The sequence below is a fragment of the Chiloscyllium plagiosum genome, chromosome 16, assembly GCF_004010195.1.
Source record: "Chiloscyllium plagiosum isolate BGI_BamShark_2017 chromosome 16, ASM401019v2, whole genome shotgun sequence".
Lineage (NCBI taxonomy): Eukaryota > Metazoa > Chordata > Chondrichthyes > Orectolobiformes > Hemiscylliidae > Chiloscyllium > Chiloscyllium plagiosum.
This window is the reverse complement of record NC_057725.1, coordinates 17554693-17579159: the sequence shown is the minus strand read 5'-3', so window position 1 is coordinate 17579159 and position 24467 is coordinate 17554693. Positions and strand designations below refer to the sequence as shown.

At 39.8% G+C, this 24467-nt stretch overlaps 1 protein-coding gene across 8 annotated transcripts in view; it reads right to left on the bottom strand.

The window, feature by feature from the left end:
* The window catches only part of lrrc4ca (leucine rich repeat containing 4C, genome duplicate a), a 994912-nt gene that overhangs the window by 319744 nt on the left and 650701 nt on the right, over window positions 1-24467 (bottom strand). For 7 of the 8 annotated variants that reach the window (XR_006313900.1, XR_006313901.1, XM_043705485.1 and 4 more), the window contains one exon: window positions 10032-10094. The gene's annotated coding sequence lies outside the window, so the exon portion shown is untranslated. Of the gene's footprint in view, window positions 1-8256; window positions 8312-10031; window positions 10095-24467 lie in introns of those variants that run through there. The other variant, XR_006313902.1, reaches the window with a different exon arrangement.

Here is a 24467-nt window from a genome sequence, read left to right as displayed (position 1 = left end):
GGAATGATATTGATATAGTACTGTTGAGAAGCCAATTGGTCACATTTTATTCACCTTCCAATATTTATTCAGGAATGCTATTATTTTTGAATGGAGCAGTATACACAAAATGCAAAACTAAACATGGCCCAAGAGTTGTTTGTTTTACATTTCTGTGTATCCCAAGATGTGCTGGAAAACATTTCCTCATGAAGTAGGGTGACAGGTTCTCTAATGTTCAGAATTATTGCTTAAACACACAATATTTTGGATCTTTTCAATGAACAAACACATCTTTTCATGGTGGGGGTTTGCCTATTTGTTTCCTTTGTTCCAATTCTTTCAGAAGTTATATTTGTGCATTTTTAATATGATGTCCCAGATGTGCGACGCACAGAATATAATGAACAAAGCTGTGCCATAACACTGAAAATTAAAGCCTTAGCCCTGTCGTGGTATCCCTGATATAATTATGCATAACTTTTTACAATCCTGCAGGCAATACACACATTTCTGACCGGTGATAATATAAAAACTCTCAGCAGCGTCAAAAACTATTTGACTATGTCGCCAACTGGCACAATTATTTCTTCCGAAACTGTTTAAAAAAAAAACCCTATAAGCTTCTGCCATCAATGACTAATATCTTTCCATATGGTTAGTTTCTATTCTGGAATCTCAAAGCTGAAGGATATTAATGGTTGCAATTGAGCTTCCCCATACCTCCCACAACCCTGCTACCACAGTCATCTTCCCCCGCCACACCCCATCACCAATAAAATTGTGGTATAATATTGATGTAGTATTGAAGTTGGCTTCAAATTTTAAAAGAAAACTATAGGATTTAAGAAAGATCAATTTATTGGAATCAATTTGCATTTTGCATACTTGTTTTCACAACAAATCTAATCACTAACAGTGATGCTATCTTAAGACTTATGTTGAGAGTATTCTGGAAGTTTTAAGCTCTCTGTTATTTTGAGTAAAACAGCACTAGACTTGGCTCCTCTGACTTCTCACCAAGTTATTTTTCACGTGAAATTTATAGCTGTGAGCTTTCTCATTGTAACGGGGTCTCAAAATACATCTTAAAAGAAAACATCGCAGTTTTTAATTAGATTCTAAGCACAACTTTGGGAATGTGTATTTCTATTAGCTTCTTGGTGTTGCTAATCTTAATCAGTACTGAAGCTAAAATACGTGTCCCTGCTTCATGTGAAAACTATGAAGTTCAACTGTGTCCCCAATTTATTCTCCACAATAAATAAAGAGGTGATTTTTTTTTCCTGTAATTCCAGGCAATTACCATACCCAATAAAAGACGATCTAACCATCTCTCCTTGACAGTCAATGGTGTTACCATCACTGAATCCCCCACTATCAACATCTGGGGGTTAACATTGACCAGAAAATCAACTCACCATGTAAACTCAACTACAAGAGCAGTTCAGAGGCTAGGAATAAATAGTGAGTATTTCAGCTCCTGACATCCCAGAATCTGTCCATTGTCTATTAGGAATAAGTCAGGAGCATGATGGAATACTCCCCACTTGCCTGGATGAATGCAGGCCCAATAACACTCAAGATACTATCTAGGAGAAATCAGCCACTAGTTTGGCACCACATTGACTCCCTTCGTCCCGATACTCAGTAGCAGTAGTGGGTATTATCTACAAGATGCACTGCAGATATTTACCCAAGATCCTCAGACAGCACCCTCCTTGCTCACGAACACTTTCATTTAGAAAGGCAAGGGCAACAGATTCATGGGAACATCACAATCTTCAAGTTCACCTCCAAGCCACTTGCTGTCCTGACTTGGAACTTCATTGCTGTTCCTTCACTTTCGCTGTGTCAAAGTCATGCAATTCCCTCCAAATATTGGCCAGCCAGCGAAGCCCACATCCCAAAAATGAATTTTAAAATGTGGAAAATACCCTGGTGGTAGGACTCCAATCGAGGAACTACCCCAACATGTCGCCACTGATTTTCTGACTCCACACCCATGGTCCCTGTAGGGCCTGGAAAATCAAAATCATAGAGTTATTAAGCACAGGAGGAGGATATTTGAGTCTATTTCATCTCTCTGTTGAGAAATCCCATGGATTGAATTTCTCCACTCTATCATTGTAACCTTGCAAGTTTATTTTCTTCAAGTGCCTATCCTTCTGTCATCATTGATCATGTTAGGCTCCTGTGTCTTGTGCAAAATGTTCCAAGTCATTTTCATTCATTGTACAAAATACTTGTTGCTCATATGCCCTCTGTATCTTTTGCCCAAATCCTTAAATCTCTGCTTCCTGTCCCTTTTGGAAGCAACTTTCCTTATCTGAGCCTGCTGTAATCTTGAACATCTCTTTCAGATTTCCCCTCATTCAATCTTTGCTCCAAGGGGAACAACTCCAACTTCCTCAAAAGTACATCTAACTCAGTCTTTTCACTTTCCTGGAACAATCTGACTCGCCAAAGCGTGGCGACCACCTACTTGTACCAGTTAAGGATCCGATGTCTTACTCTCCAATTGCTTTGATGGGTGCAGATTTAACAACACTCAAGAATCGCAACACCATACAGGACAAATCATCCAATTTGACTGGCATTCTACCTATCACATTATCACTCTCCCAGAATGTGGAAACAGTTCCAATCAACCACAAGATATCGATGCATGGTAGCACCTCACCAAAACTCTTTTAACAGCACTTTCTGAACTCTCGTCCCAATCTGTGACCAGGGTAGCAGGTTAAGCCAATTATATTCTTGATGGTGCTTATTGGTAATGATGTAGCAGACAGGCTGCCTAAATAACAAGATATTGAGCTTCCGAACAAAGTTTCACCTTCAACTCTCCCACCATTCTTCCTGCTGTTAAACACAAGTTTGCAAACAGTCTAATACAAAGCTTTCTCCCACAGATCATGAACCAAGGATCAGACGAGTCAAAAAATATTATGTTTTTATTTCTTTCATGGTAAAACCTCAGGTAAAAAATATTTACATTTGATCTGCCTTGTCTGAACTGACTCAATTCTTCCAAACACTCCATATGTAGAACTAGCTGATAGTCAGTGCTGCAAATTATTAAACACTGGCGATGAAATTGGAATTCTGTGATATAAATAAAAGTGAACTACATTAGAAATTAGACATCTAGTTTAAAAAAATCACAACTAATTATAAGCTGCATCATCATTAAAATGACATGCAAAATCAGCTTAGTGTGCAAAAGACTCTGTAGAAGAGTCGACAGACACAAAATTTTTATGTTTTTTCAGGAAAAAAATGTTTTAAAACTCAAGAGCTTACAGTCAGCATCATATCAGTTACTGCAGACTGGATAAATTCATTGCAACCTTGGTGTTCTTATTATAGTTTGCCTAAGGAAAAATTAAAATGCAAACCTAAATACACTTAGTGCTGTGGCACAGCAGTTCTACAATAAACTGTGAAAGGCTAAGTAATATAATTCTTTTGCATTGATTATTCTATGTAAAATTTATAGAAAATCTTCTCTGAGGCACCAATCAGAGGCAAACCATGCACAGGATAAATATACAGCTCCCTGCAGTGAGACATGGTTTGAGGTGATTGATTTTTAATAGTTCATTGATAGCCTAAGTATTAGAAGAAAGAAAAAAAGTTAAACATTTTGCTGAATTCAATTACATATTTGAGGAAACTTGTTTGCGTCCCAGTGGGACATACACAGCTAAAAGTTCAATGTACACTGGATATCGGTTCAGGGCTCACAATACGCATTAGCTCTGTGTCTGATCTAGGTGGTGCAAAAGTGAGGACTGCAGATGCTGGAAACCAGAGTTTAAATCAGAGTGGTGCTGGAAAAGCATAGCAGGTCAGGCAGCATCTGAGGAGCAGGAAAATCGATGTTTCGGGCAAAAGCCCTTCATCAGGAATAGGTGGTGCACCTGATGAAGGAGCGGCGCTCTGAAAATTAGTGCTTCCAAATAAACCTGTTGGACTATAACCTGGTGTTGTGTGATTTTTAACTAGGTGATGTAGGCAGCACTCAAACATAGTGTCGACTGACTTTAAGCTCAGCAGGGGGCAAACATAACTTGCACTTCTTAAAAAAAAAACATGCACCTATTTAGAGAGTGTGTGCATTCAAGCTGCAGGAATCTGTAAGTGTTTTTCACAAGGAAGAAGGATCGAAATGGAGCAGCAAGCCAGAACCCAATGTAGCACGAGAAACCTTAACCCTGAAAGTGAAAAGGAAATGTCTCCATGTGGAGCCTGGTAGTCCTCAAGGCATATGTTGTGAATAGAAAGGGGGCAGATTGTCACGGAAGTTAATGCATGCTGTCTGGCTTTGAGGACAATTCCACGTTCTCACAAAAAAATGTCCAGTTACCTCAAGCAGGTTAAGACAGAGAATGCGTCTTCGAATGACATCTCCAACATAATTTTTCACCAATCTCAGAGATTGTTCCATGCACCACACCCCTTTCACTCACCCATTAACTATCTCTAGCAACATGGGTTATCACAGAATAACCATAAGGTTCACTTCAAAATCTCACATGTACCACTGATGGTAAACCTTTCACCCACCTCTTTTGCACCACATGTTTTGTGCTATTCAACTCTGATAGGCACATCATTCACACATTGAAATTCTCTCACTGTCTCTCCATGCCTTCCTTCTGGCAGCGTGAGAAGGCCCATAACCCAAGGGAGCAATCAGAAACAGGTAGTGTGGTGGGGAGAATGGGCAGATGAGTTATGTCTCCTGGGCCCTTTGGAGTAGATAACGGTTCAAATTATTGGTGTGTCAATCATTGAGGCCATTATAGCAGGTATGACTGAGAATGACCAGCACAATGTTATATTTCTGTTTATGCACATGCTCAAGTACAACTTCATCCTCAGCTGGAAATATGACAAGATGTACGAATTGCACAATATACGATTATGCACATGTACCTTTCCATCCAGCAACCTCCAAAACCAACCCCTCTTATCTTGAACCACCTGACCAACCAGTGCAGTCTGGGAAAGATGTATGATGAAGAAGCACTGACTCCTGAACTGATACTCCTGGTCACCAATTCAAGAATTTGTGCTGCACTTATCTGGGAGACTAGTATAGAATCAGCACCCAAGTATTTAAGAAAGGAACGAGAGTGATAAAAGGAAACTGTTACATCAGTAGGTCGGAAACTGCTACAATCTATGAGAGAGGAAAAGATAATTAAACATATGGCTGATGGTGACCTGATTGGGCAAAGTTAACAAGGATTGGTGAATGGGAAATAGGGTATGATGAAATTGCTAAAGGAGTTTTGGGTGGGCTGGTTACACAGTGGCTAGCACTGCTGCCTCACAGCTCCAGGGACCTGGGTTTGATTCCTCCCTCTGTGTGGAATTTGGAGTCTGCATTGTTCTCCTTGTGTCTGTGTGGGTTTCCTCTGGGTGCTCCTGCTTCCTCCCACAGTCAGTAGATGTGCAGGTTCGGTGGTTTAGCCGTGGGAAATACAGGGTTACAGGGATAGAGGTAAGGGGTTGGGTCTGGGTCGGATGCTCTTCAGAGGGTTGGTGTGGATTTAATGGGCCGAATGACCTGCTTCCACACTGTAGGAAGTCCGTTGGACATATACGTAAGTATATTTAGATTGGGAGAATATTTTTGATAAAGTCCTTCACAGGAGGCTAATTCGAAAACTTAACTCACATGGGACAGGCCATAATGTACTGTCATTAAATTACTGACTGGCTAACAGACAGAAAACAGAGACTAGGAACAAATGGGTCTTTCAAATGTTAATAGGTTGGAACTGGTGAGGTATTTGGGCTTATAGATGCTCAAAAGATATATCAACAATTTGGAGATGGAGACTATTTCAACATTTCCAAAGTTGCAGATGAAATAAAGTTAAATGGGATTGTGTGTTCTAAGGAAGATGCTCAACAATTTCAGGAAAATTTGACAGGATTATTGAATGAGCAAGTGCATTACAGATGGAATATAATGTGGGCATATGCAAGATCATCCATTTTAGTAAGCGAAACAGATGTGCACATTATTACTTAAATGGTAATAAATTGGAAAGTATATACAGAGGAACCTTGAATATCGAGCATTTAATTTACTGAATTTCAGATTATCTGAACAAGATCGCAAGGTCCCGATGCGTGGCTAATTATGTTATCTGGCATTCAATTATCCAGCATTCGATTAACCGAACAAAATTCTCCGTGCCAGTGTCCTTTGGATAATCGAGATTCATCTGTATGTACAAGGTATACATTTGGTATCTTTGTCAATAAGGTCACTGAAGACAAACAGGTCCAGCAAGTAATTAGGATGGTGAATGAAATGTTGGACTTTATCACAGGAGAATTTGAGTACATGAGTAGTGAAGTTTTTGCTTCAATTGTTCAACTTGATTAGATTGCACCCAGACAATTATGTGCAGTTTTGGTCTCTTTAGCTCAAGAAAAATATTATTGCTTCAGATAGAATGCACTATAGGTTCTCCAGACTTGCTTGAGGGAGGGAGGAACTGTCCTCCAAAGAGAGATTGCGTAAATTGTGTCTGTATTTATTTTTTGTGTTCAATCACTGGATGTAGGCATCACTGGCTCTGCCAACAGTTATTGTCTATCCCCAGTTGACCTTGAGAACATGGTGGTGAGCTGCCTTCTTGCACTGCTGCAGACAATTTGAAGTGGGCTTTTTTTTCTCAAATTTCAAATAATGAGAGGTGATTTCATTGAAATCTACAAAAGGTTGAAAGGGTATAGATAATCTAGAAATGGGTGAGATGTTTCGCCTGATTGGGGAGTCTAAAGCTAGAAAGCACAATTTAAAAGTAAGGGGGGTGTCACTACAGGATATTGAATGGCCTGGACAGAGTGGATGTTGGAAAGATGATTCCATTGGTAGGGCACACTAGGACTCGAAGGGACATCCTTAGAGTAAAGGAAAGATCTAATAGAACAGAGATAAGGAGAAGCTTCTTCAGCCAGAGAGTGGTGAATGTATGGAATTCACTGCCACAGAAGGCTGTGGAGGCCAGGTCATGGAATACATTTAAGATGGAAATAGATAGGTTCTTGATTATCAAGGGGATCAAAGGTTACGGACAGAAAGTGGGAAAATGGAGTTGTGAAACCTGTCGGTCATGATTGAATGGTGAATAAGATTTGATGGGCTGAATGGCCTAATTTCTGCTCCTAAGTCCTATTGTCTTATGGTCTTAACATCTGAGATAAGGAAAATAAATTATTCAGATTGTCGTGAACTTTAAAATTTGCGAGAATTACAGAGAGGTGTGAAGGCTAAGTTTTTGAGTTTAATTCACACCAAAATTGAGAGATTTCTGATACCAATGGAGTATGGGAATATGGGAATGGGGTAATTGAAAGATAGTAAAATTTTGAGCAGCCATGATTGTATTGAATGATGGTCCAGGTTTGATGGGCTGATTTCCCTACTATGTTCCTATGCTCCTTGTGAGTCATCGAGATATTAGTAGAACGCTGTCAGACCGGGGGGCGGGGGGGGAAGGGTGGTTTCTTTGCCAGTTCATTCGAAGACAAAGTCACAGACAAGATCTCCTGGAAAGGATTCAGTTAAGCACCTCAATGAGTTGGTACACTGAACAGCATTGATGGGCCAATTGGTCTGCCCTCCTGTGTGTGTCAAGGAACATGGAGGAGTGTTGCTCAATCTTGGCAGAGGGCATCGGGCAGAGTTTGGCTTTTCTTAGCCTCTGCTTCATCTTGTCCTTCAGGGCCAGAGAAATGGTGGCTCAGTGGTTTGCACTGCTGCCTCACAGTGCCAGGGACCCAAGTTCGATTCCTGCCTCAGGTGACTGTCTGTGTGGTGTTTGCACATTCTCCCCCTGTTGGCGTGGGTTTCGTTTGGGTGCTCCAGTTTCCTCCCACAATCCAAAGATGTGCAGGAATATGTGAATTGGTCATGCTGAATTGCCCATAGTGTTGGGTACATTAGTCAGGGGTAAATATAGGGAAGGGGAATAGGTTTGGGCAGATTACTCTTCGGGGGTCGTTGTGGACCTGTTGGGCCGAAGGGCCTGTTTTCAGACTGTAGGGAATCTAATCTAATCAGTTCCCTTCACCTCTTATGTGGACAGGCTTTCTAACATGCAGCAAACACTGTGGGGATGAAGCAAAACTCTTCGGGAAACAAAGGGACATACCACAAAACCTTCAAAAGTACTCCAAAGTATAGCCAGATGTTTTAAACAACCAGACAACCAGGTGTTCCTAAAAAATGCTCACCAGCAACTTGGGTGCCTGGTTGTTTGAAGAACACCACTTCAGGGCTCATTTTGCAGCTTGAGACCTGTTGGTAGCACATTGATACAGAAATGTATTTAATTGACATGCAAATTGGCATCCCATCAGCCGGTCGAGCCAGTGGAAATCAGAGTACTGCACTCCTTCCAGCTTTATTAGTGCCACCATCATGGCTGCCCTTCGGATGGCAGACAATACAGGACCAGTCCAGAAAAAGCGAGCACCAGGGCACACTCACAGTAAAATAGCACCAGACTTTGCTACAATGACACATTTTTTGCCGATGTAAAGTAAAATTATGGGCACATCATGACACTGGTAAACAATGACATTGATTTATTTGCGCATAATGCATGCATGTGCTTCAAACATTACCAGTTATAAGTTCAAGCTCTGTGCAGTACTGTGGGAATGCTATGTTGTCAGAGACGTCACCTTCTGGATGAGTCTGCAAACTAATCCCCACCACCTCAGGTGGGTATAAAAGAGCAGGTGACACTATTTGAAGAAGAGGCATGTCCGAGTCACTATTTTATCCCACTGCCAGTGTCACTGAAAAAGATGACCTGGTCATTTCATTGCCAATTGAAATTTACTATATGCAGATTGTGTCCTGCCTTTTCCTAGTAGGTAACAGTGCCATCAGATGAGGGAGCGGTGCTCTGAGAGCCAGTGCTTCCAAATAAACCTGTTGGACTATAACCTGCTGTTGTGTCATTTTTAACTACATTGTAAGAGACTGAAAATCATCTCAAAATCATGAAAAACATAAAATATTGTTGTGACCTTTCTAACATCTCTTATATTTCTTGTCCAATATATACATGACACCATCTGTTCAAAAGTTTGACATCATGTCAGTGAAAAGAATACAGATAGCAGAGCTTTTATCCAGAGATGATTTTATCAGATAACATATTTATCTTGAATATTAAGTAGCATTTCCAGTTCCATTTTGCAAATCAACAACGGAAAATGTGTAATCTATCTGCATCTTCCTCAGAGATGAGAAGACTCCAACAAAACTAGACACAATGTCACCAACCACAACTTTGGCTCCACCTTTATCAGTGTGGTAGTGCAATTAAGATCGGTGTAAACCAGTCGAAAGGGCACACAAAGGGATAATTTGCCCCTTAATGTCTTACTCACAATTTAAATTTGAATCAAAATTTCAACATTCATAGTGTAAACCCAAATTACCCACTTCAAATAGTTTAGGTTTCATATTACATTCAGTCTAAATCTAAATGCATTCAATTTGTTTCACTCCTGTCCTTTGTTCCCACCAGAACATACCATTTTCATTCTGCAATAATTGCAACGGGCCATTGTGGAATGCAAATGTCAATACAGTTATGTTGTGATTTTTTTTGTACTCATCCAACTGCCAATACATTTACAAGATTCACAGTTGTGAAATGCAAACTGAAAATCATCAAGCACTTCATTCGCATTTGCTGTGTTCAAAGCATTCTTAAGACAATAGACCCTGCCAAGCCAACAATGGGTCTATGCAAAGCATCACCACACTTACTTTCATTGGAAATCATATAAGCATAAAGCAATAGAGCAACAGATCATGTTTGAATATGCCAGACAGCAATGGTCACAACAGATATTACTGTGAAAGTTTAAACACACTCTACAAGCCCATAATAATTAACCAAGTCCTTTTTCTTCTGCTTACAAATTGTAACACATTGTCAAATACATCAGCAAGATATCACATCCGTATGACATTGCAACAAGTGGGTCTTACTTACTGCGTTCAATTTGAATTCACCAGGCGTATTCTGTGTGCTGAAGAGTCATTGGCAAATGACAATCTGCAGAGAGAAATGAAACATTTTTTTAGAAAAGATCTCCATCTCTCTCTCTCATCCCGCATTCACACAACTGTGCAATTGCCTGAGTACATCTCATTTTCAATAACTGTCAAACTATGATTCTCGAACATTTGCAGTACCATTGTTCTTTACATATTTCTTTTATATCCACCTAGATTGGATCTGTGCTCCAGCTGACAAAAGAATTCACCATACTATTGGTTTTATCAAGGGGAAGATTTGGCACTACTGTACTTCTTCATGGTTCTATTTGTATCTAGGAGTTCCAAGAGCAGTAATGTAATTGAGATGTCTGACACACTGTGAAAGCTGTTAAATTCTGGCAGCATTTCAGGGCAATTATTAAAATCTGTGACCATGGGCAGGTTGAATCACTACAGAGTTAATTAACTGCATGAGTCTTTGGTCTTTTCTGATAGATTTCCAGGCTGCAAAAATATGCAGTTATTAATATAAGTGTTTTCCAGTTCAAACCAACTTTGAAGTTGCCACGAGGTAGCAACAGAAGGTGAGGTGAGATGGTGGTTGTGTGAGAGGGACTGGGGATTGTGAGGAAGCTGGTTAGAGATGATAAAATATCCCCAAAGCATCGGGTTCCTATCGGAATGTCTGTAGATAGTTATGTTGTCTTAAATTCTTTGCATTAGTACTGGTCTTTGGACTTACTGAGACTAGGTGGTGAAGGATAATCACCCCATGTCTTAGCAGAAGAGGTTTTTTCTTGGGGCGTCATGGTGACTCAGTGGTTAGCACAGCTGCCTCACAGCGCAAGGACCCAGGTTCAATTCCTGCCTTGACCATCTGTCTGTGTGGAGTTTGCACATTATCCTGGTGTCTGCATGGATTTCCTCTGGGTGCTCCGGTTTCGTCCCACAGTCCAAAGATGTGCAGGTTAGGTGAGTTGGCCATGCTAAATTGCCCGAGGTGCATTAGTCAGCGGTAAATGTAGGGGAATGGGTCTGGGTGGGTTGCTCTTCGGAGGGTCGGTGCAGACTCGTGGGCTGAAGGGCCTGTTTTCACACTGTCGGGAATCTAATCTAATAATAAAATATTTATTATACAATTGTAGAATAGCAAGTTACTATAGAATAAGGCTAGGCTATTAATTAATAATGTAAATAAACAGATCACACTAATAGCTGGCGAGAATTTAAAGGTATGGTAGTATTATAGTCAGGCTGTTAATCCACAGACCAAGGTAATATTCTGGGGACCTGGGTTTGAATCCCACCATGGCAGATGATGAAATTTGAATTTAATAAAAATCTGGAGTTAAGAGTCTAATGATGACCATGAATCTGCCGTCAATTGTCCGGAAAACCCCATCTGGTTCACTAGTGTTCTTTAGGGAAGGAAACTGCCAAACTGCCAGACCCACAGCAATGTGGTTGACCTTTAACTCTTCTAGCCAGAGATGCCCTCATTCCATGAATGAATAAAACAATTGTCTAAGAAATAACAGACTGAAGTCTTTTTTTAACAGCAGAGGTAAGAACAACTATAATAGATACCTTGCCAGAACTGGCTCGGTCCTGACAGAAACATACATTTGTATCTCAGTGGGCAAACCTATACAAATGCTTCATGTCATCTTTTTTGGACAAAATGAAAATTCAGCATTTAATGAAACTGAGATTAAATTAAACTAGCAGATTGAAGCATTCCATATTTTGCACTCAATGATGAGCTATCAAAATAAAAAAAACTGAATTCTGCATTTAAAAGCTAAATATTGGGAATTTGAAATTGTACACATTTTGTTTTTTGATATGAATTTGATGGCCTGCTGGTAGTTTAGGCAATGCACATCTGGATGTTATTCCTGAATGACAGATTATCCAGGAATAAATGAGAAATGTGCATGACTACATATAATGCAGACTCACACACTTCCATAATCCTAAAGCCAATAGCCTGCTCCATGCATATCTGTTATGTATTTTGGGAACTCATGTGGCATTAGACTACAGATATAAGGATTTCTGCAAGGTTGCTCTGGTTTATCCATCAGAATTCACAGGAAGTTGGCTAGACTAGTGCAAAAGGTCAAAGAATTTCAAATGAAATCACATACAGTGAAAATTGATTTTACATGTTTTATTGCACTTGAGGTATATCTCACCCACAAAACTCACCATCTACCCAAGTCTGAATTAACCGGTCTGTAAGTTTCTGCTATTCACTGACCGATTGCTGAAAATCATAGAAAACTTTCAGATTGGAGTTGTTCAAAGTGAGTTTGTGTGAAATCTGGACCACAGCTGTCAGGATAGAGGAGAGTTGAGTGATTCAATTCTGAAAGTGACTGCAAAAATATTGCAGGAGAACATTAATAAACTTGCAGATTGGGCAAAATATTGGCAAATGTAGTTCAAGAAAGGTAAAAGTGAAGAAGTATATTTTGGCAAGAAGCGTAGCAATTCCACTTATTACTATGTACGTCAGGACCAGACGTTCAATAAAAAGTCATCTTGGATTCAAAACCTTAATTTGGTTCCAGATGCTTCCACAGGTGCTTCCAAACCTACTGAGCTTACCCAGTCATATAAATAACTCAAAGAGCATGTCAGAGACTGGGAATTCCACTTTGGGTAATTCACCTCCTAACTCCCCAAACATGTTTATAATCTTTAACATTCAAGTCAACTATGTGTTGTAATGTTTAACTTGCCAATTGCCTAGATATGTACAGCTTTAGCAACAATAAACAAACATGACACTATTAAGGCCAAAGCAATCCACTTGAGTGTCATCTCATGTACCAATTTAAACATTCACTCTGTCCGCCACTGATCAGTACATACTTTCTATGAAATCCCCTGCAATGATTCACAGAAGCTCCTTTGATAGCATCTTCCCAACTTGCAGCTTCTGCTACCCAAGAGAATAAGGACAGCAGTTTCACAGGAACGCTAGCATTTGCAGGTTCCCCTCAAAGTCACATACCATCCCGATTTGGAACTATGTCATAATTCCTTCACTGTTGGTGGTGTCAAAGTACTGGAAAACCTTTCCTATAAACAATTAAATTGGATCGACAGAAGTGGTACTTGCTGAAGGGCAATTTGGGATGGGTAATAAATAGTGACCTTACCAGCGATGCCCAAATTTCATCCCACTATATTTATGACAGATGTCAGTTCATAAGTACAATGGAGAATCAGGCTGAGTATAAAAGTTCCAGAGAGAATGTGTAAAAGAAAATAAAAGAAACAAATATAAGATACAAAGACAGAGTATGAGAACAAACTGACAGCCATTATGAAAGGAAACCCCAAGGTCCTCTTTGGACACAGAAGTAGTAAAAGGTAAAGTAGCAGCAACTGAGCTATTAAATGAATACTTTGCACATTCCTTTACCAAGAAAGAAGATACCACCCAAGCCATAGTGAAAGAGAAGGTAATTCAGATACTAGAAGGAGTTCTAATAGATACCGATGAGGTATTGGATGGACAGTCTGTACTTAACGTACATTAGGGACCAGGACTAGATACAATGCATCCAAGGAAAGTTGAGAGAAGTCAAAAGCTCAGAGTGCAAATTGCGGAAACACAAGCCTTAATGTTTCTGTTTTTGTTCGACTTGGTGGTGCTGCAAGAGGACTGAGAATTGCAAGTGTGACAGTTCACTCAGACAAAGTGAAATCCAGAAACAAGTCTGGCAGCATCTGTGAAAAGAAAGCAGAGTTAACAGTTCAGGTCCAGTGACCTTCTTCAGTTCTGAGTTTGTTTCTGATGTCCAGCATCTGTAATTCTTTGTTTTTGTTTCTTTAGAAATCCAGCAACAGCAGGTCAGTCAACTTAACGTCAGTGGTAGGAAAACTTCAAGAAACAATAATTCAGTACAATTGACAGTCACATGGGCCAATGTAGGTTAATTAAGATAAGCCAGAATGAAGGTGCATTTGGTCAAAGAAACAAAAATGATATGAGCAAAGCATCTTTGCATAGTGAGTTGGTACGTTCTGGGACACAGAGGCAGGTTCAAAACAGATCTAGTCTGAAATTGAAAACAAACCAATGGCAGCATTGAGGGAGAAAAGCAGGAGAATGGTGTTAATTGAAATGTTCATTTGGAGGCTTCAAAGCCTCCTTCATCACTGCAAGTATTCTGAGATTCTCTGATCTTATAATGAAAGAATTAAAACAAACTTGAATGATGCAAGAATAAGTGGGAGAGAAGAACAAAGGAGTCAAAGAATATAAATAATTAAATTCCTGAGGAATGCACCAATGGTTAATGAGGTTATCAAAAATAAACAAACAAAGTACTCAACCTTATTAGGATGGATAGAACTGAAATGTAAGGAAGATATCTTAAACTTGTACATCATATTTGATAAAGAACACATGGGTGCTGGAGAGGGTTCAGAGGCAACCAACATGGCGTCAGATAATCAAAGGAAAGGTTTCTGGGCAGAAATGGAAGTGTTGTTTTCCTTAGCTTGGGAATTTACAGGAAGAGTTCACAATCTTAAACCAGCTACTTAGTTAATACTGAAATGAGGAGCAATGTCTTCACTCAAAGTGTAGGGAATCTTTAAAATCTCTATCATTGAGGGCCATCGTATGCACTGGAATTCAATATATTGTCCAGTGAATTAGACAGATATTTGGTCTTGTAATCAAGGAAGACATAAAGAGGGCAGAGAAATGGCATTAAAGCTTGAGATCATCCATGATTGTAATGAATGGCAACGAAATCTTGAGAATCTTGCTCTTACTTCTTATGTGCGCATTTCTCTTTAAAAAAGAGGATGTTTAAGTGGAGACCTAATAAGGAGCACAAGACCATGTGATATAGGAGCAGAATTAGTCTGGGAAAATTCACAAAGGTACATCAACCATGATTTTCAGGGATGGTCACTAAAACGCATTATTCGAGAAGAGATGTTTTCACACTGAATATAATCCTCATCCCACCAGTAATCGTTAAAGTGGATTTTCCAATACTAGCATTATTTACCTTTTTTGAATTTGTTGCTCTGACAGATATATCTTTCCAGACGATATATGAAGATAAAGCACATCTTTTCTGCAGTGCCAAAAGCAGCTTAATTTTGATTAAGTATTCAATAATTTCCACAGAAAACCAATACTTCAAAACATTTGTCATATTTAAAATCTTACCAATGGTGCTTGGGATCCTTATTGAAATTAAATAGCCTTGCACAATGCTATGGTAATTTGACACGAGAATTTAAGTAAACAAAATCAATTAACTGTTTAAGTAGTGTTACTGCCAGAAAAATGACCACAAAAGAGCATTTAGCTTTTTATTAAAAAGAGATGTGGGAAGACTTTGTTTACAATTATATATGTAGAACTCTGGCTATTACATCAATAAATGGCCATTTATTTTAAAACTCTCAGATTTGATGTTACAGTTAGCTTCATTGGTTTAGCTCAGCTGGATGCACAGTTTTATATGAATCATATAGTACAGGTTTATGTCCTGTGGCTGACATATTTTAGATATTCCAACAGGACTAAGCCTTTGGATAAAATATTAAAATTGGGGGCTATTTGACTATTAGATTTCACACATTTTCCAGTGGAAGTGATTTTGGAACCAATTTAAAACACTATATTAACTGTTCATAAAGTGGTTTACCAGACACTGGGGACACCAAACTGAGACTGTAAGATTGCTTTGCAGAACATCTCTGTTCAGAGAGTGACCCCGAGCTCTCAGTTTCCTTGTCATATTAATTCCTCACCACTCTCCCAAACTGTCCCTTATGTCCTTGATTTGCTAAAGTATTCCTATGCTGCTCAATGCACTTCATTTCTTGACTGCGTACTTTATAGTCTTCTGGACACAAAATTGAGATAAACAGTCTTAGATCATAATCTCTAGCTACCATTTTGTAATTCCTTTTCTGCTTGTTAGTTTCCTTATTCTCTTTTGTTTAGTTCCAAATTACTTTCTGCTTGAAAGGTTGTTATGTTGCCACTTAAATATCATTTAGAGTTTTTGTTCATTTACATGTTCCATTTCCGCTGGCTTTTGCACTGCAAAACATTTTGAAATTTAATCTTTTTCCTGTTCTCCACATGATAGTCCTTTCCTTGTTTTCTTCAACTCCCTTTCACTTCCTCAGAAGCTATCACAAAATTTGGCAATGGGTGGAATCTAATAGGGGCTTGGATAGAATGGGCTACGTTGATAAATCTGAGAGAATCACATGAGAAGTCCAACATCAAGAGCAACTAGCTACGTTTTCCAATTAAGTCAGGGATGTTGAGATAAGATGCCTACAAGGAAATAATGAAATGCCTATGAATAGTGATTCTTATTTGTTTACATCCACATTATCACTGAATCTTGCTTCAATCATTTGCAGTTGGCTATCCTACCACCTGCCATGAGGAAACTAGACATTGACAATTCCCAACTTGAAAGTCAGCATGTATATTTAACTCCAGTTTTCCATTTGCATCTCTGAATAGAATAGAATACAATAGAGTAGCCTTTGTTGTCACATACACTCAATGAGTATAGTGAAAAGTTTATATGCTGTCAATGACCATGCCAACAGATACAAAAGTACCTGGGCACAGCTTATTTAGTTACAAGATTTCAGACAATGCAGAAATAGAAAGTCCAGTATTACAGAAAACAAGTTCAGTACAGCAGACCATGCTGGCACTTAGCTTCCAGTCTCCATTAGGCCCTGGCCTCACACCCCACTGGTGACCCGCCATGCCAGGAGGCCACTGTGGGAGGAGGCTGCTGCACCAGGGCAGGAGGTCACTATGCCAATGCTGGGATGTCGCCATGCCAACACAGGGAGGTCATCATACCAACACCGGGAAGTTACCACACCACACCAGAAGGTTGCTGCACCATGCCAGCAGTTGTCACTGGAGGGTGGGAATCATCACTAGAGGCCGAGAGTTGAAGTTTCAAAAAAAAAAGAAAGAAAAAAGCACTTGGAGAAAGACAAAGAGAAGAAAAAGAAGAAAAGAAGAAGAAGAATGGGCAAAGTGAATGAGTTCCAGCTGGAGCATCCTATTCCACCACCATCTTGGACACCTGGCAACAATATCGCAGGGATGCTACAATGCACACAACTCTCATCCATGGACAATGGGCATCATACATCTGTCAACTACTCAACCTTCATCAACATGCAGGGTGTTTCTGCACTTTAAAGTTGCAGAGAGCTGGACCCATCACAGACAAACATCATATCCTGGCTGGTTTATGTCTGCACTAAAGGGATGACAACACAGGACTTTTGAGCCTGGAAGTTTTGAATGAAGGGGCAATGTGTAAAAAGGGTAAGCAAGGTAAGGCAGAGATGTTATGAGCATCATAATTGCAAAAGCATTTGCATCATTTTCTTCTTCGCTTTAGGAATCACATTTTTCTATCCTCGCCACATTTTACTAACTACCTCGTCTTTGTCACATTGTTCAGAAGCTGGGGAAATTCTGCATTAACCTCTTCCTCAATCCTGGTCAAATTTCCACAGATCTGAAATGCTAACTCTGTTTCTGTCTCCACAGATGCTGCCTGACCTGCTGACGATTTCTGCCTTTTCCTGTTTTTATTTCAGATTCCAAGCATTCACAGTATTCAGCTTTTGTATTGCTAGCTTGCATTTTTCTTCAGAATGGAGCATGCAAAACAAAATGCTTGAAATACTTCGGAACCAAGAGTTTAGCAAGCATGGGGAATTTTTAAAAAATCAGTCATTGCAAAGAAATAAATTTGCAGAAAATAATGCAACTAAAAACCAACAAGTCCATTAGACCTAATGGCCATATGCTCATGTTTTAAAACAGGTGTTTACAGCTATAATGGATGCATTAGATTTGATCTTCCTAGAATTCCCTAGACCTATATGTTCCCAATGCTTTAAAAGCAGTATCTTGCTATTTAAAACCCGATGATTCACAAGAAGAGGAACAGAGAAAACAGGGAATTATCGATGAGTCAGTCTGACAGCAAGAAATGCAAGAATCTATTATTTTGAGGTGTAGTAGCAGAGTGCTTAGAAAATCATAATTATGATTAGGCAGAGTCAGCATAGATGCATGAAAGATAAACTCTGGTGAAAAATCTGCTTGAGCATTTTGAGGATACAACTAACAAGATGCATTCAGGAAAGTCTGTAGATACAGCAAGTTTGAAATTTCAAAAACACATTTTATTTTTCAAGAAAGAGGAGATGGTGTCATAATGGTAATATCATTGGATTTATAGACTAGACCTTTTACTTTTGCGAACAACTAAATGGATAGAAAGCCCCTCCCCAACATCACCATTAATGAAACAATTAAATTCTTAGAGGATCTGCTTATACCATACTCTAAATTTGAGTAATTTCTGAAGGTAGGAACTTCTCAATAACACACACCATTCAGGATAAGGAAAAAACTGTAAGAAATCATTGGTATGAACCTTCTTCTTTCACCATTGGTGAATTTGGAGGTGGGCAGGCCATTTAATGAGATAGACTGGTGTCAAACCCGAACTCTGTTGCCTTCCTGGTATCTAATTGCAGTAAGTTCTGGACACATTATGGATGGACCACAGCCGACTACTATCCTGTGTCACTGCCAATTGAGACCTTTAGAGTTTCACTTATGGACCCACACCTTGTCACTGCTGGGATTAACCCAACGACAGGTGAGCCTATTGTTGATACCTCAACATGAACAAATTTTGAAAACGTGAAGGCTAGTTTTACAAAACTGGTAAATGTATATTCTATGAAAGTAAATTATCTTTTATTAGTATCAGTAAGGCTGTTCAGCAATAATTCTGCATTTAAGCTTCCAGTTATGCATCATTGACTTTCTTTAAGGTTTACATAATGAGGCCAACTGCGTAAAATGAAAATTTTTATGAATTTACTCATTTGTTAGAGATCATCCTCTGCTACGAAGTCTGGAAGGTGCAGAATAAGGGTCCCAATACTCTACAAAAGTTTTGATCACTGATAGCAGTTTTAAGATTACTCTGTGCAAGTGCAGTCTCCTGCATTTTGTTACAATACTAACGGAGCAATGATTTCAATCACTGTCAGGCTTGTGCAAGACTGTGGAGTTCAAAATAACATCAAGAGGGTCATTAACACCATTGTCGGTCTGTCAAGCAGTGCTGTCCACACCACCTCCTAACAGAACTGATGAGGGTGAAGATGGCACTGGAAAATGCGAGTAAGACCAGGGTAAGTGAAATGTGCTCATTGTCTGTCTGTGTCATCAAACCTCATTGAATCTAAATCGCTGTTAATACTGTGTAGAAGGAGGAACCCTAGAAGAGTCAGGTGCACATCATCGTGATATGAGATCAATGCAAGAAAGCTCTAGCATTAGCCGACATCAGCTTTCAGGTTAGATTACCTTCCAGCCTCATGGTGCTGTGCACCCACTGCCCATCCCGTCACTTTGGGCTATAGAAGGTGCCTTCAGCCCCCAGCCCCAAACAGTCGCAGCTGCCTGAGGAGGGACAGGGCAATCCTGAGAATGCAGTGGAAAGTTGCAGAAGACAGAAGCGCCAGGAAATGGAACAAGACAGAGCAGTCCTTTGATTCAGCTCGAGGAGAAATGAAAAAGTTGAAAATGCATTCTCAAAGTTAGATATCTTTATCAATAGCTTGATTGTGCAACTGACGTATGTGCTGATCCAGTAGCCTCCCAGAATAGGCCTTGAATGATATTACTACACTGAGGTTTAGTGGCATTGATTACATTGAGGCAGAAGGTCCCCTGACCGCTGGACTTCAGAGATATAGCAATAGATACATGAATGGACAGGGAGCAGAGGGATACAGATCCTTGAAAAATAGGCAACAGGTTCAGATCGAGGATCTAGATCAGTGCAGGCTTGGAGAGTCGAAGAGCCTGTTCCTGTGTTGTAATGTTCTTTGTTCTTTGATCTGTACACAAGGACTGATAGAAAAGTAGGATTCTCGAGGCATCACACACTCACCGAGAGCTTGTAATGACTGTATGGTGCCACAGCTTGGACCTTCTGCGCCTTATTTGTTCAGCTTTGTGATATTAATCTCTCCTTCGCTCACAGTTGCAGTTACTGGATGAGAATGTGATCTTGAACAATTCTGAAATTCAATTCACAGCCAAAGGACAACTCATACGTGTGTAGTGCTTGGCTGTTGGGATCTGGGCTTCTGAGATTATCTGGAAGAAGTTGGTTTCTCGTGGACTGTGCCCATGGTTTGTGAGCAGTAGGAGCAATGTGAAGCCAATTAGGTACCATGAAAAGTCTCCTCTCAATTTATGTGTACTCTGTAGCTGTCCCTCATGTAAATCTTGCACTGTGTCTATCTTAGTTAAATAACATAGTGGCTAATTCTTTTGCTTTCTCCACCCACCAATATGCTTCATGTGCAACCTCCACATCCAGGGGCTAAGAAAGGAGAACACAAAAGAGCTGAAGAAATGAACAGCTACATCTCTGATAAAATTCAAGCTATATTCCACAGATAAAACTAAGCTCTTCATTTTTTTTATTGCTTCACAGATTAGGGAGGTTGCTTACTTGGCAATTATTTATTGCCCAGAGAACAGTTCAGACACAACAACATTGCTGTGGCGTCACACGTAGGCCAGACTATGTCAGGATGACAGATTTCCTTCCCTAAAGGACATTTGTGAACTACATGAGTTTTTCCGACAATCGACAATAGATCATTATTAAGCCCTTATTCCAGATTCAAATTCCAACATCTGCCATGACAGGATTTAAATCTGAGTCCAAGGACATCATCTGGGTCTCTGGATTGATAATACTACTGGGCTATCGCTTTCCCTAAAAAAAATTCTATTTGTGCATTATATGAGCATCAAGTATCACAACTTGTGTTTTCATGTTTTTAGATGTTTATTCACTTTATTCACAGTCACTTGTTCCATAGGAACAACCAAACAGGTTGATGTTAGAAAGGAAGATGTGCTGAAAACTTTGAAAAACATAAGGATAGTTAAGTCCCCGGGTCAGGGGACCAGTCCCAAAGTTACTACAGAATGTGAGGGAAGAGATTGCTGTGCTTTTGGCGATGATCTTTGCATCCTCACTGTCCACTGGAGTAAAGTAGTGCCAGATGATTGGAGGGTGACAAATGTTATTTTGTTGTTCAAGAAAGAGATTAGGGATCACTCTGGGAATTACAGACCAGTCAGTCTTTTGTGCGTGGTGGGAAAATTATTGGAGAGGATTCCGAGAGACAGAATTTATGATCATTTGGAAAGCCATAGTTTGATTAGAGATAGTCAGCATGGCTTTGTGAGGGACCTGAATGAATTCTTTGAGGATGTGACAAAACATATTGATGATTGTGGTGTATATGGATTAGCAAAGTGTTTGATAAGGTTCCCCATGGTAGGATAATTCAGAAAGCAATGAGGCATGGGATACAGGGAAATTTGGCTGTATGGCTACAGAATTGGCTGGCCCATAGAAAACAGAGAGTGGTAGTAGATGGAAAGTATTCAGCCTGGAGCTAGGTGACCAGTGGTGTTCCACAGGGGCCTCTGTTCTGGGACCTCTGCTCTGTGTGATTTTTATAAATAAATTGGATGAGGATGTGCAAGAGTGGGTTAGTAAGTTTGCCAATGACACAAAGGTTGGAGGAGTGTTTGGAGGGCTGTTGTGGGTTGCAACTGGACATTGACGGGATACAGAACTGGGCTGAGAAGTGGCAGATAGAGTTCAACCTGGAAAAGTGTGAAGTGATCCATTTTGGAAAGTCAAATTTGAATGCAGATTACAAGGTTACAGGCAGAATTCTTGGTGGTGTGAAGGAACAGAGGGATCTTGGGGGTCCATGTCCATAGATCTCTTAAAGTTGCCTCCCAAATTGATAGGGTTGTTAAGAAGACATATGGTGTGTTGGCTTTCATTATCAGGAGGATTGAGTTTAAGAGCTGCAAGGTTATGCTGCAGCTCTATAGAGCCCTGGTTAGACCACACATTGAATATTGTGTTCAGTTCTGGTCACCTCATTATAGGAAAGATGTGGAAGCTTTAGAGAGGGTGCAGAGGAGAGTTACCATCGTGCTGCCTGGATTGGAGGGCGTGTCTTATGAAAAAAGGTAGAGGGAGCTAGGGCTTTTCTCATTGGAGTGAAGACAGGTGAGAGGCAACTTAATAGAGGTATACAAGATGATGAGAGGCATAGATAGAGTGGATAGTCAAAGACTTTTTCTCAGGGCAGAAAGGGGTATCACAGTGGCATAATTTTAAGGTGATCAGGGGAAGGTTTGAGTGAGATGTCAGAGGTTGGTTCTTTACACAGAGAGTGTGTGTACTAGAATGCACTGCCAGCAGTGGTGGTAGAGTCGGATATATTAAGGCTATTTAAGAGACTCTTGGATAGGTGTATGGATGACAGTAAAAGGAAGGTTAGTTTGATCTTAGAGTAGGATAAAAAGTTAGCACAACATCATGGGCCAAAGTATCTGTACTGCGTAGTACTGTTCTCTGTTCTATGCTCTCTGTTCTATGTTCTCTGTTTTCTGATCTACGTTCTGTGCTCTACAAGCTATGTCTTATGATCCTGCCCCACTAGCTACCTGACGAAGGAGCAGTGCTCCGAAAGCTAGTGCTTCCAAATAAACCTGTTGGACTATAACCTGGTGTTATGTGATTTTAAACTTTGTTCACCCTAGTCCAATAGCAGCACCTCCTCATATAGCTTAAGTTCATATTCAGGGTAACTTCACTAATATCATATGGTGCTGAAGCAAAATCTGTCCACAAGCTCATTGTGAGCAACAGTCAACTGCCCAGGAAACCTATAGGTCCCTGGGATGAACGAGGGAACTGTAGGTCAGTGAGCCTCACATCTGTGATAGTTTGAAAAAAGTTCTGAACGACGGAATTAATTTCCACTTGCAGAGCCAAAGATTAGTCAGGCAGAATCAGCATGGTTTTGTCAAGAGAAGATTATTTCTGATAGATTTGATAGAGGTTTTCAACTAGATATGGGTGAAAGAAGGTAAGAGCCCATGAGACCCAGGCCAATTTGCTAAACTGGATCCAGGATTGCTTTTTGTCATAATATGTCAAGTGATGGTTGAAGATTGCTTGTGTGACTGCAAGACTGGCATACCACAGGACTGATTACAGGATCTCTTCATATGTACACTAATGATTTGGACATGAATGTTGAAGATTTCATCAGAAGTTCACAAATGATACAAAAATTGGTGATGTGGTAAATAGTGAGGAGAAGATTGTAAAATGACTGAATGATATAGACATTCTGAACAGATGAGCAGAACTGTGGCAAATGGAAGTTAATATGAAAAAGTATGATATGATGCATTTTGAAAGGGTTAGCAAGCAAGGGAACATTGAATAGTAGTATCCTAAGAGGTGCACAGGATCACAGTGACATTGATGTGCAAGTCCACGGACCTTCGAAGACAATAGGATAGGTGGGTAACAACAGTAGAATAGAAGAATTTGGAGGAGAAGTGGCAATCAGGCCCCTCAAGCTTGCCCTGCCATTTTTACAATCATATATGATCTCATCTTGGCCTCAATTTCACTACATAAGGTACTTCCATCAGTTTGAAAAACAAGCATTTCACACATTTGCCAATGTTGCATCATGCTGCTTCTATCACTTCAGGGACTTTATTCGCATTTGAATATATACTACGTGTGTTTTTTTCTGTCTCGAACATGTTATGATGGCCTATTATAAAACATCAACTGGTCTACTCCCAATCATAGTCCATGGTCCATTACAATTTCTTAATGTTTTAAAAAGTCATAGCCAATCCAAATAGGGCATTCTAGTGTGATTGTGTTTGTTCTGGTAGAGTGCAGACGAGCAGGCACATTCATACAGGTTACACAGATATCAGGTTAGATTCTGTTTGGCTTTATTTTTCTCAGGGGATAGTAAACTTTTGGAAACAAGTGATTGGCTTTTATGGTAACTGTGGATGTTTTGAGGTTTTTCAATTGTAAACTGGATTGGCTCCTGATTGGCACATGCTAATATCTTTGAAAAAGCCAGGTGAAATACCAGGTATTCCAAGCATGATCAATGGGATCTTCTGGATTAGTCCCATCCATTTAGAGAAATATATTTCCACAATGAATTTTAATTTGTTTCTTGCCTCTTTTTAGAGCTCCACAAGAAAGGTTTAATCATTAGGTCAAGTCTTATAATTATTGGAACTCACTTGAATGGAACAGTGATCATTTGCTACTCATTAGTTTTGTATGTGACATCTCAAATATTATTGGATGAGTGGTAGATCGTGATTGTACTGGTAGACTGGGGAAGATCAGGGATCATGCGTACAGCTAACACAAATATAGAGCTAAGTTAAAAACTGGCTATGTAAACATGGTTT